Source organism: Triturus cristatus, chromosome 4_1 (assembly GCF_964204655.1).
Source record: "Triturus cristatus chromosome 4_1, aTriCri1.1, whole genome shotgun sequence".
NCBI classification, from domain to species: domain Eukaryota; kingdom Metazoa; phylum Chordata; class Amphibia; order Caudata; family Salamandridae; genus Triturus; species Triturus cristatus.
Window position 1 is genome coordinate 1,004,562,868 of NC_140585.1, and position 14,409 is coordinate 1,004,577,276.

Here is a 14,409-nt window from a genome sequence, read left to right on the forward strand (position 1 = left end):
GATAGGCATCAAACTTACCAAAAGAAGGTACATTACACCCCCTTAATGTTTTGCCAAATAAGGCACAGAATGGTGAATGGCCAGGAGAACCAAAGTTATTTGATAGGGTCCCAAAAGTACAATTTTTTCAACATAATCTCACTATCAAGGTTTCTCTCTGAAAAATTTAAAAACAATTAAACAAATAACTCCAGATAATGCAGGCATGCAGCACTTGCCTTCTTTTGAGTTGCATTACTGAGCTACAGCATTATTTACATCCAGTTTGTTGGCATTAAAGAAACTACTACTGGTCAAATGAAAGCCATATCTATTTATTCATTAGATATTAAATTATCATCAGATAATTTTAAACTGGATATCTGTGTTTTAATTGGTTACATATCGTATTTTTCACAAGCAGCAGAACATGCTAACCAAAACATGAATGCTTGTGATTGGTTGTTGTGGATCTTCCACATCTTTGCAATTACCAACTTAAGTGGAAATTTCTTTTGAACAGCAGCAAAAGGGAATTACCGGCAACAGTCTCTAAGTGTACACAAGTATTCAATATAAAGACTTGTAATTGTAATACAAATGTTCAGGATCACAGTCACATGTAAAGGTGCTAGATAACATAGTTGCAATGACATAGGGCGAATTTGAGTGACCCATGAAATTATGATCATTGCACACTTGTTTTCGCAGTTATCGCAATTCTGAGCTGTGCATTGATTATCACACCCAGTACTTACTGGGTGCAATAATGTTCTAAACCCTCGTTATTTGTCGGTGGGTAGTTCATGCTGAAAAAGAATTTAGAGAATGCTGGAATGTCTTGATTTTGGTACATGAAGCACAAGTTAATTATCACACTTGATAAGTTCAAAACACCTCTTTGTTAGAATTTATCAGATGCAATAATTATACTACAGGATCATGGGACACAAATGATCAGGCCTTTACTGTCTATGACAGAAGAAAAAACAGACTTGAAATGTACCAGCATTTCTGAGATATAAGGTTCAACTGATGTTGAATCATCATCTATGTGTGTATCTTTACAAGGAACAGGATGTGATATGTGGAGGCAGCAGGTAAGGAGTTTGTTGAGTGCAATTGAGTATCAGCACCATATTGTATGTATGCATGTATGTATGTAGTATTTGCATAGCACAAACCTATCCAAAGGCAGCAGAGTGCTCTACACAGTCAAAGGCAAGAAAGCAGTCAAGTGATTTTAGAAGTAGCTGTATTGTGGACAGTTACTGCACCATGATGCATTTTGTAAAGGGATGTGTCTTCAGCTCTTTCCTGAATTGGAGCTGGATTAGGGCGTTCCTGATGTATACAGAGATGTTGTCCCAGATAATGGGTGCAAAAATGAAAAAGACTTGCTGTTCCTTTTTCACAATTTTGTTTTCAGCCTTATGGTGTCCTTACTGAGTGTGTGCCAAGGGCCACCAGAGATAGTCAGCTTGTCAGCCAGATAGACTAGGGGTGCAGGTCTTGATACTTTGTAATTGATACAGTTGATTTTGAAGATGGTATGGGCCAGTAAGGAGAGTTAGTGGAGTTCTATCAGGAGATAGGTTTTGGGATCATATTTCTTCAGGTCCGGGGTCAGATGTGCTGTGGCATGTAAGATGCTGTTAAGGGGCCAGTGTGGAGTCTCTGAAGGACATGGGGCAGGGATGGTCAACTACCCCTACCCAAGAGAATGTAGGCTTGAACAGCAGTTCTGAAGTCACTTTCTGGGAGGAATGGCTGTACATCCTTCAGTAGAGAGAGCTAGTAAGAGGTCATCATTGTTTTCTTGGCATCATGCTCCTTGAGAGTGAGCTTGGTGTTCAGGATGAGTATAAATGATTTGATATTGGAAAGAGGTTGGGTGTTGAACCCATTAAGGTTTATATCATTGAGTCAGGTTTGTTCTATTTCTTGCTTTTTGTTCTTGGCAAGTAATAGGAACTCTGCCTTGGTGAAGTTTAACTTCAGGTAGGGGCTGGACATCCATGTCTGGATGAGGTGCAGGGAGTGATTGAGGCATTGGAAGTGTGGAGCAAAAAAGACTTTCAACTAATTTGTGTATCATCATCAAATGGGTGTATTTTGATAATGATATTCATGAGCAGAGCCTAAAAGGGTTTCATGTAAAGGTTGAAATTGACAGGAGACAGAATGGAACACTGGGGCTCTTTGCAGGCCATAGGGAATTTCTGTGACCTGAAGGTTCCCAAGTGAATGAACTATGGTTGATTTGAAAGGTAGGAGGATAACCATTGAAAGACATTACCAGTGAACCCATTCAAGACTTTAGGGTGTGGATACAGGTGAAATGTTCAATGGTGTCAAAAGCTGCCGAAAGTTTTCAGCAACATCAATAGTCAGGAGTCATATTCATCTGTGGTGGGGAGGGAGTCATCTACAATGTGTACAACAACTGTCTCCATGATATTAAATGGTCTGAAGCAAGTTGAGAAGCATGAAGAAAATTATTTGCTATGAATGTGATTTGGAGCTTAGTTCAGACTACATTTGTTGACGATCTTGCTCATAAAGGCTAAGTAAATAATGAACTAATCGTTGGTGAGGTTATCAGGCCAGTGTAGGTTTCTAAAGGACTTCGATGGTCTGGTCTGTCTTGAGAGTTTCTGGGAAGATGACTTCAGTGAAGAAGTCATTGACAAAATTGAGTAGGAGTGAGAGAGCTTCTCTGAAGAGAGTTTTGATGAAGGTCTAGGGTAAGAATGTATCTTCATGGGAGGTTACTTTGGGGAAGTTGAGAATGTCAGTGAGATCTGTGAGAGATAGGTGTTTGGAGGATGACCATTGTGGACATCTCAAAGAATAGCTGGGTCCAAGAGGAGACATAGGTTTGGTGCGATCTGTGTGCTGTCAGGTCTTCTGTATTTTTCACTGAAGCAGAGGTTGATCGTTGCACTTGTATGTGGATTGTGGGGTAGTGGGGTCATGCAGAAGTTTGATGCAGTGCTTGAGTAGCTTGACAAGGATTCTGCCTCTGTTGGCAGCTTAATTGATGGGATTTTGAACTTAACTGTAATAATGAAGGATATACTTAAACAAAATCTCTTTGTACCCAACTCTCTATACTTTGATGCGGAACTTGTAATTCTTAAAAATAAAACAAATAAGGAGTGAGTATCTTCAGTGTATCTTCCATAAAACTTCTTCCATGGCTTAAGTAACTACCTCAAGCTTCATCACAATACAGTTTCGGTGGTGATGAATTATAATTTCGGCTTAATTCTTGTAGCACTGCATGAAAATCAACAGTGTCAATTTTTAGATGTTCCTTCATTTAGCAACTTGCATAAACATACTCAAAGTCTAAAACCTTATACTTTCACATTGATGCATAGCATGAGCAATAAAGTCCAGGCTAGGAATACTTCCTTTTCTGTCACAGGATAACCCTTGAAAATGTAACAGCTCACAGTCTTTATAGAGTTTATTATTTAAATGTTCAAAAATAGCTCAAAATGTATTTCAACCAACAACCCAGCTTTAGAAATAGTTCTTTGTACTTCCAATTTTCTTTAATAGAAATCCAAGGTAAACAGGTGGTTCTAAGCAAGGAAATCCAAGATCAACATAGCAAGGCGCTGGCTGCAGCAAACCTGTCTTAAGATTGCCCAGCAACGATACAGTTGCTCACAAAGAGGTTATACGCACATATCCAAAATGACTGTCATCTCTCCAGACTACATGAGAGTTGAAGGCCTGCAGGGAACTATAGTTAATTGTCAGGACACTATCACATGTTCGTTCTCCACACGCACGACGTTTTGTTCTAGACAGCACCAACATTCTGTAGGGACAACCAGCCTTTTCTTCCCTGAAAAAGTCTCACTACTAGCAGATTTGGTTTACCTCACTCCACACTCTTGTCAAGGCTAACACATTAAGCAATACCTCAAGCCCCACTTCCTGACAGTTGACTGACATGCTGTACCAAGTTAAGCGTGTTGAGGAGGTTGTCTTGTTTTTTCAAGCTTGCATCGTTTGAGAAGTCGCCCAGGAAGGTGGTGTAGATGTGTGATATAGATGAAGTGATTAGGAGATCTCTGAATTCATAAATGAAGTCCTTATTCTGCCCAAGATGCCTTTGGCTGAGGTGGACGGTAATGGACTGAAGTGCAGAAAGTGGGAAGTGGTTTGTGAGGAGCTCCATGGAGTTTACAATGGTGTTTACTCTCATTTGCTTGAATAAAGTCAAGATGGCTTATGCCATGCCCTAGAGTAAGAAACCAAGATATTTAATGTATGTATAGAAGAGCACAGGACCAAAGATGAAGCCTTGAGGATCACCCTGCGTATGTGATACTGGACAGGACAGGGAATATCCTGTTGTATCCCACTGGTCACAATGCATCAGATTCAAAGAGAACCAAGTGAGGACATTAGTTCCCATACCTGTGCATTTTTCTGAAATATGGGGCTCCTGACAAACTATGTAAAAGGATGCAGACAAATCTAGGATGATCAACAGACACTCATCAATCTGCATCAAAGTGTTGCAGGACATTGTACACTACCTGCAGCAAGGTAGGCTCAGTTCATTCTCTCTATGACTTGTGCTACGTGAAAAATACTATGTATAGGTGGAAAGTTGTTTATATCACATGGATCTCAGAGACTTTTTTCAACAGGGGCTGCAGTTGAGGTGTACAGGCAGTTCATCAGGTTTGTCCAGTAGTGAGTAAAATAGTGTTGAACGGCCTTCACCAAAACTGCTGGGATTGGGTTAGCAGACGGAAGGTTTGAGATTAGCAATAATATACGGTATATCAGCCTGTCATACCCAGTTATAAGCTAGCCAGTTAGGGAAGGATATTCTTGTGAGGGCCAAAGAGAGATCTGAGTCTGAAGGGTGTGAAGTTTTTCTTTCCACCAAAGTACTGGGTCAATTCCTCACACTTTATTTGTGAGTAAGTGACGGTGGAGCAGTGTGTAGATATGTAGAGTGCTTGACAGTGTCAGATAGTTTTCTGGCCAAATTTTGGCTCAATTAATCGGGGCTTTAGGAAAAAAGGCCATGCTAGCAAATATTTGCGTTTGCACACTATACAGCAGCATGTACATTCTGCAGAAGAAGCCCTGAGGGATATTGGAAAAATGTTCATGCAGAAGACCTCAGAGTCTTCCTTTACCTTCCGAGCGCAGCAGAAAACCAATTTGCAGATTTCCTCGATTTTCACCCGCTTTCAAATTAGGGGGGCTAAATCAAAGGTAAGTTTCTCTAGTGACTTATAGTAGTGGACAATGAAGAATGTGACTTTTTACTGACATGAAAACAGAGACGAGAGATCAGACCCCACATCGATCAGAGGAATCTGCTTGTACCTTTCTCTGTGGTCATTTGGACTGACCAGTAACCGAGGATTTCACAACACTGAGGAAAAAGAGAATCTGCAAGATGTATGGTCTGTCGACTGGCATGGGGTCTTTAGACCGGATGTTAAATGCTTAGTGATAAAGCATATCTAATGTACACAAAAACATGACACCATAAAGTGCTAGTAGCAACAAAACAACACAAGAAAAGCATGACAAAATACAGCACAAAGAAGTCTTAACAGAATCCAACACAAGAAGCACAATACAACGCAAAAGCACCACATTGCAATAATGCAGCATGAAAACACAGTAAACAATAAAAACACAACACATCACCACCACAACATAATGGAACATAACAGCAATGCACAGACTTTCTAGTGACATATCGTACCCCTTTTAAATTAGAGTATCAATGGTACTGATGCCTAATAATTTTTATTACTTAATTGTGTATATAATATTGAAAACGTTGATGCTACCAGGGGAGAAGGTGGATACCGGACCCCTTTTAACAATGTATTAAGCTAAATTAGTTCTAAGGAATCGTATGGTTTTATTTTTTCATGAGATCTTTTGTGTATGGTTTTATTGCTTACGAGATCTTTTTGTGTTTAAAGACTATTGTCTAAATAAACAGAGTTCTCTCTCTCTAGTGACATATTGCCACCTCCATAAAGCTGACTTCATTCTACGATGGCAAAAGATGTTTGCACCCAGCACTGCCTTCATTTACCACCCAGGGCATGAAATAGAGTAGTTCAAAAATGTTTTGTGATCCGGCCTGTGATTCACTGTAAGGTGTACACCAAAAAGCATCACTTTCAAACATTTTCTAAAACATTGTACAATATCGGAGGCTTTCTGAACCAAAAAGCAAATGGCAGAGAAGTGTAAACAAACACCTTGCTGTGATGCGCCGAGAGGCCGCAAGGCATTCCACACAGTCCCAGTCAACCACTGTGCATGCAATAGCATAGGATACCTTTAAAACCAAGCCCTGCAACACTGCTTGGTTCATTACTGTCGCCCATGGTCTAGAATGAACCAGCACCGGTAACAAGAAGGCGACCTGAACACTGTCTCTCCTTTCTCTGCTCCTCCTGTGAGTTATGGTCGCCGCTATTGTGCTGCTTCAGAATCATTTTTCATTCCATCATTAACCCTGGACATTAATGGGGTTTTAATTTGTTGTTACACCAAAGTTCTACACTTCATTACATCTCTGTGCCAATAATTATGGCCCCTATTGATTTTCTGTCTGTGTAGGTATTCAGGAGCTTTCGGTGGTGTGCCTGCCATTGGTTGTTTTTCTCACATTGAGACACCATTGTTAATCTTGGAAAAGGAGGGAATAAATCATTTAAGCTTTCGGTAATGCCATTCCATCTTCTTCAGCTTTGTGCTACTAATTAGCACACCGACATTCCTTCAGAGAGCTTAACACTGCAGCGACATGAAAAGGGATTGTTTTTGTCTGCATTGTACAGAAATGTATTCACAGAAGCAGGGGTGCTGCATAGAAGCCTCTTATTTGCGATCTGCTCCATGCATTTTACGATTATAGAGGAGCATGTATCACAGAAAACCAAATCAAAATAGTGGGGTGAATTCCAGTTGAACGCTTGCAAATGGTTTCTCCTGATCTACTTGCAACAGCTGGATTTGTGGATATCAGATTCTATCTCTACAGTAGCATAAATAAGGCAATTTGTACTGAGTAAATGCAAGCATGGAGAAAATAAATTTTGTTGGGAACAACTAATTGAAATAATGTGACCCACATAAAATGACGCTATGTGGCATTCCATTCCACCAGTTTATTGCTTGTCTGTGCTCTTAGAGACGAGAAACATCCCTATGTAATTAGTCTTGACTTCCACTCGACTCCCTCCAGAATGGAAACACCGGCCTTGGGTGCCAGGCTACATTGCCTCTGAATGGGAACTGAATGTAAACAGCTCCAGAAATGTTGGCACCTCATTGTGCCTCCTAAGTAGCATGTAAGTTACTGCCCGTGGCGTGGGCATGCCCAGATGTGGCCTACTAAGAGCACTATGCATGTGCGGTGTCTTGTGCCCCTTTTCAGAAGGGATGTGGCCTAGAAGTTTGGAACTCATTTCCTTTTTGGTGGGGGACTAAGCCTGGTTTTCATAGGACGGCCCTACCTGAACTGGCCCAGAGCTACAAAAGTGCTTTACAAATTTTAACATGGATAGGTTTTTGCAGGTTATTGCTGGCGGTCCAGATAGTGTCAGCCGTTTTCGTTAACCACGTTCGTTCTGTCCAGTTCTGAACATCAGATGAAGCCAATGAACCATCAAACACCAATGACCAAATCAAGGATGCAACTGAACTGAACCGGAATGTTCCCTATAGCTTTGCAGTTGACGTCACAACCTCCAAAGACATTAACTTAATACATTTGTAATTGCTAAACTGGAATTTGCAATATATAAACGCTGTTAAAGTATTTTAGCATTATAAACATTTTAAGACTAGCTCCAAATACTGCAAAATGATATGGAAGGCATTTATGACAGTCAGTGGTTTAAATAGTTTGTTGTGTGTTCGGAAAAAAAGGGGTTTCGTTGTTCACTCTTAATTAAGAGGACTGATGAACTTGGCAAATTGACTAACATTATCAGTTTGTCAGCGAGAATAGAGCCGATGTGTTGGACAAACATCGCCCACATATGCTGCATTTGTGCTTCATTGCCAGATTTACTAAACAGTAGCTGTATGACAAGTGCCATAGTCTTGAATGCACTTGAAATATGGCAGACGGCTTATCCACCACGTTTATGACAGTGTATCCCATTCACAAAACTCTAAATAATGCCTTTAGTTCCTACAAAATTTCAGGCATGTTTGCCAAATTGTGACAAAATTATAGGCAAATCAACTTTGTGCACCCTCCTCGATCAAGGCCATTCGGCAGACCTCAACCTCCTGGACCTATCAGCAACCTTTGACATCGTCTCCCACTGCACACTAGCCACAAGGCTCCATGCCGCTAGTATCCAAGAAAAGGCCTTAGACTGGCTATGATCATTGCTCCCAGGCAGAACACAGAGAATAAGACTCCCGCCCTTCCTCTCAGAACCAACAGAGATCACATGCGGAGCACCCCAAGGATCCTCCTTTAGCCCCACCCTCTTCAATGTCTACATGGCCCCCTCGCAACCATCTTCAGAAACCATCGGCTCAACATAATCTCCTATGCCAGTGACACCCAAATCATCCTCTTCCTCACCAAGGAACCTGACATCACCAGGCACAATTTCCAAGAAGGGATGAAAGCCGTCATGACCTGGATGAAGAACAGCTGCCTGAAACTCGACTCAGAGAAAACAAATGCCTTCATCCTCGGCCCACCCCCTCTGCATGGAATGACACCTTGTGGCCCCCCGCCCTCGAAAACCCCCCAAACCCCAAAGGACCATGCAGCAACATCGGCATCATACTGGACTTATCACTCACCATGAATTTCCAGATAAATGCAGTCTTCTCCGCATGCTTCAACACCCTCTGCATACTGCGCAAGACGTTCAAGTGAATCCCCCCCGAATCCAGAAACTATCACTCACGCACTCATCACCAGCAGACTAGACTACGGCAACCTCCTCTATGCAGGACTCAACAAAAAAACTCCTTCACAAACTCCAGACCTTCAGAACGCTGCAGCCAGACTAATCCTTGACATCCCACGGCACAACCGCATCACCCAACACCTCCGCGACCTCCACCGGCTCCCCATCAAAAGAAGAATAACCTTCAAGCTGCTCACGCACACCTACAAGGCCCGCCACAACACCGGACCCCAATACCTCAATGACAGAATCTCCTTAGACGCCCCCAAGAGAAACCTCCGCTCAGCTGACCTCTCCCTAGCCACCAACCCTAGCCTCTATAGGACGAGAGCAGGTGAAAGATCCTTCTACTACCTCGCAGCCAAGACCTGAAACAACCTACCCATTCACAGCCGATGGAGCCCGACTCTACACAAATTTGAATGACCCCAAAGGAGCTGCCCACCCCCAGCGCCTTGAGACCCTCACGAGTGAGTAGGGCGCTTTACAAATCCCTGATTGATTGATTGGTTGATTGATTGATTGAAAAGAAAAGGAATGTTATAGTTAGGGTACAATGTCAGTCATAGCGTTATGTTTGAAAACCAAAATACCACTGAAATTCAACAGTTATAGTTCAAGGAACTAACATGAACTTACACCCCATCATGCACTGCTTGTGACCTCACATATTGCATCACCCATGACATGTTCAATGACATGTCATGAGTGAAGTAATATGTAAAGTCATAAGCAGTGCATGGGCTAGAGTCAGGGTATCCCTATCCTGCCCCCTTATTCCCTTTTTCAAAGCGTTTTCAGGACAGAGGACCACGTTCCCAAGTCCTGTGATGGTGACCACAACATTTCTGTTCATGTTGCCACCAGCCAATCAGAGCTCTCGCTCCAAAAAAGCTCCCTCGGCCAAACAAAAGACTTGAAATTTGAATTCCAGCCCAACTGTCTATATATCTATACATTTTTAACTTTAATTTCTCCAAAACGTCTGAACAAATTTACACTAAATCACAAAAAGCATGCTTTCTAGGTAAAGATTTAGCTTTCTGCCATATTTGGTGTAATTCAATTCAGCTATTTAGGCTATAGTATTGTCTAAAATTTCCGACGGAAATTGCATGGGGGAATATCATTTAAGAACCCCCTCCTCTTTTTCTCAGTCCCCACTTGGTGGATCACCTAGTACATGGAGCTGATGTGGATGTGCTTTTTTATTTTGGAAAGTTTTGTGAAAATTCATCAAATGGCACCAAAGTTATTAGCAAAAGAAAAAAACACACAAAACCATAGAAATTCAGCAATTATAGTTAAACTTATCTAAATACCGCTAGTGGGCCTATTGCACTAATTGTGGCACCCCCTTAAGTTGCACTTTAAATATGTCTCAGGCCTACCATTGCATCCTGTGTGTGCAGTTTGCAACTGCATTTTGACCTGGTAAAATAATCCTTTGCCAGGCCTCAACCTCCCTTTGTAATACATATATGTTACCCTGGTAGGCCCCAAGCAGCCGATAGAGCAGGGTGTAGTGTGTTCAAAAAGTTGAATATTTACGTATCAGTTTTACATGTCCTGGTAGTGAAAAACTCTTACAATTGTTTTTCACTAGTGCAAGGCCTTCCTTTCTCATAGAATAACATTTGGTCAGCTTATTACATTTAAAAAGTCATCGTTTTCAATTTGGAGCAGATAGGAATGTTGAGTTGGTGTGTGAAGAATTGTAATTTAATACCCTCTTTAGTGGTAAAATCTGATTTCAAGTCACAGCTCTGAAAGGTCACTTTTAGAAAGTTGGCTTTTTCTGGTCCCAAACATTTGGTACATGAAGCCTTTATCCTGTGTCACATGATTAGATGTTGTTTATTAGTTGGTCTTTGTTTATTGCTTCCAGACAGTGAGACAAAGGACAAATAGGTGTTTTCAGGATAGGCCATCTCAGACTTGATGGGGAGCAGAGATGTAACCGTCCACACTGCCACATCAGAAAGCCTGGCCTGAGCACAGTCACAAAGAGTTTGACACTAGTCGTTTGTGCCCACAGACAAGATGAGGCTAGGGCAGGGAGGCATGAAATTCTAAACATCTCTGGGGGTGTGAACCTCCAGAACCTTCTCCTACTTCAAAGCTGGCACTGAGTATAAATAGTGGGCCCACTGGACCTGTCACACGTACAGAAGAAGAACTGCTGTGCTGCTCTGCTGCCAGAAGGACTGCTGCTCTGCTGCCTACTTGCTGATAAGGAAGGCTAGACCTACACCCTTCATCCCAGGCTGAAGTGACTTCAAGGGTCAGCTGACTGTCCTCCTGTTCTGAGCTGCAGGGCCATAACAAGCTCTAGAGACCTCCCTGCATCTGCCCAGCTGACCTGCTGCCTAGACCTGCAACTGGAACTACCTAAACCCTTCTGGCCTATGTTGAAGTGGGTTCCTAATCCCCAAAAGGTAATTCTTGGGTCCTAGACCCTTGGTGGGACATCAGTTGAGCTACACTTTAAAGGACGGAAGCAGCCTAAAGTTTAGGGGTCTTCGCAACTGCGAATGGGATTGTTTGGGCTAAGATCTTGCAATCCCCACAGCCCATCAAAGCAAAGCTCCAGTGAACCTGAGTTTTTGTGCCACAAAGACTGCTAGTAACACAGGGAAATGCAAGATATGCACTTCACGCAACATCAATGACAGCCCGCGGTGACTGCCAATGCAATTTTCTAGCATGGTCTTCCATGATGCCAGATAGGACTTTATGCTACCGCTTCAACCATCTGCGACAGCTGAACTTCTTTTCGCTGTACAGCGACGACCATCTGCAATGCTCTACCTGCTACTGACATCCCTCTCCACTGCAAATGGAACTCTTCGTGCTGGCCTTTTGAAGGAAACTCTTGCAGAGGGACTAACCTGAGCCCTGTATCCGGCCCACGCTTCTTCACAATCAGCTTGAACTTGTGACTTTCAGCCAGTCTCTACAACCAGATTAACCGCAAGTGACACTTTGAGCTTTTAGACATTATACTTATCTGAACTTTTTAAAATTGCACATTCTCGGTTCTACTAATTGAAGTATTGTCAGTTCAGTTTCATATAATGTATTCATTTTTACAGTATTTCTCTAAATTGGTGTGGGCTTTTTCATGTTGTGTTTTCACTTTATAACTGTTTGAATTGCTGCATGAATACGTTACACAGTGCTTCTAAGTTAAGCCCGGCTGCTTTTGTGCCAAGCTACTAAAGGGTTTCGAAAATGCCTCAAAAAAGTAGGCACTGGTAGGACCAAGTGATAAATTTCACAGGTCTACAACGTGCAGTGGCAAAAAGCAGTGGCTGCAGGAGCAGGATTTATGACATCTGGGTGCCTTGTTTTGTATTGTAAAATATAATCAGTACCATGATTGTGACTTGAATTAACTAGACATCAAGCAATTTCCTAATGTACCACGAAGGGCCAGAAGGGACAACATGAAAAAATATCAGCATCTTTATTGTAATTTTATTATAATTATTTTCCTTATTCTAGATATTGTTTTAGAAACAGGTTCCACATGAAAATATATTAAGCCATTAATTTGGTGTTGAACGAACTGTTAAATTCCTTTGATTTATTTATTCATTTATTTTGCGCACAAATCATCCCAGGGGGATCTCTAGGTGCCTTTACAGCTGGCATGTCACATAGTACAAGATGAAATTATAGGGTGAATAACCAGGTGTTGAATGAACTGTTAAATTACTTAAGAAAGATTAAATGAATTAGGTCAATCAATTACAATCTTAGCCAATTCCAGTTCAACGACTGTTCAACACATTCTTTTAACAGATAAATATGAGTTTTAGTGTAACATCTTCATAATGACTATCATATGTGACCATGATTCAGTAAAATTAATATGTGATTTGCATCTGTGTTGAATCTTAAATAAATGCATTTAAAATTATCAATTCAGATTTTCCAACAAAAAATCTGTGCTTGTCCAAACTTGAAATGTTCCTGATATTTCTGCCATGATGCAAACTATGTTGTTTTGTACCTCAAAATATTATATGCAGAAATATCATGTGACACAAATGCTGTGTCTTGAATATTGATTGCTAAAATATTGTTCCATTTTGTGTAGATTTTCCATTGATAACCACAATAGAGGGATATTTTTGTAGATGATAATTGAGACACAGCGTTAATGCCAGATGATATTCTGACAGCAATATTCCATTAACACAACTTTCTTTGGGATACTTTGAATTAATAATACATACTTTGCAAGTATTGAAGTTTTTGTATCCCACTTTCATAACTTGATTTTGAAATTTTCTGATCTCTCCTTTAGGTTAGACGAATAGCTTGATATGTGGAGACAAAACAGTGGAGCTCCCCGTCTTATTTTTTGTGGGATTGATTCTATTTCTAAGAGCTGCAGATTGATGTTTACTGATGTGAGTGACCTTTGGTAAGTCGTTCTGGTTCAATAAATAAATGTATTGATAAAGCATTGAGTGTTCAACTCCTTTCATGATAATATATAATTAACATGATGATAACATTCCTTTTATGAATCCATTTCTAAACACTGTCCTGATTGAGGGGTGATACCTACGGTTAAAATAATGTTATGCTCTCATCAGTGAATATATATTAGTGTCAATCAAACATCAGGTTCGTCCAGAGAGATCTTTCTTGGATAAGCTTTCTACACAAATGATTTATAAAAATTACCAAAACTAGCAAATCGGCTATTACGTGAATCAATTTTGTAATGAAACATCTCGTAAACATCTCGTAAACATATTGAAGTCATAATGCCCCTGAGAAACTGCTTATTGCAGACCTCAATGCTAAGGCCTCTGAAATAATGTTATATTGTGGTATTTATTATTACCACCCATAGTTTTAGGGTAAAACACCCTGGGTTATAAACAAAATGGACTATTGTGGTATAGTAATAATAAATAAAATATCTTCGCCCTACACAGCCATATATAGGGATTTTTCCATTCCTATCATTTGTTTTCACTTCTAGCTTGAGGCACTACTGTCACTCAATTGAATCGAGCTGTGAATCTCTAATCTCCACCACTTTCATAGATTTGATTTGAAAGGGTTATCCAGTTAATATTGACTGCCCAAGAGGAGAGTATTGGGAACAAATCAAACATAGGTTGCCTACTTTTAAAGCTGCTTTAAGATTTATTGGAAATTAATGCTCTAATTCAAAAAGTATTAGAAAAGAACTGAGACCTTTACTCTTATATTTCTAGATGAATTACTATGACACTATCACACAAGTAAAATAGTCAATTTGGGACACAGATGTTTGAAAATGGGCAACTGCTCAAAAACCAAGGGGCATATCATCAAGGCGAGGCGATAGAATTATCGCTGCTTTAGCGTCTGTTTTTGGACGAAAAGCGGCGATACTTTTATCGTGGAGAAGTGTGGCTCAATGGTTAGAGCGGCAGACCCTGATGCAGAGGTCTGGCCCGGGATC

General features: G+C 40.8%; 1 protein-coding gene across 4 annotated transcripts in view; it reads left to right on the top strand.

Moving 5' to 3' along the window:
- The window catches only part of MGAT4C (MGAT4 family member C), a 1,156,917-nt gene that overhangs the window by 706,313 nt on the left and 436,195 nt on the right, over positions 1 to 14,409 (top strand). For 3 of the 4 annotated variants that reach the window (XM_085653923.1, XM_085653921.1, XM_085653922.1), the window contains one exon: positions 13,252 to 13,371. The gene's annotated coding sequence lies outside the window, so the exon portion shown is untranslated. The remainder of the gene's footprint in view (positions 1 to 13,251; positions 13,372 to 14,409) is intronic. The other variant, XM_085653924.1, reaches the window with a different exon arrangement.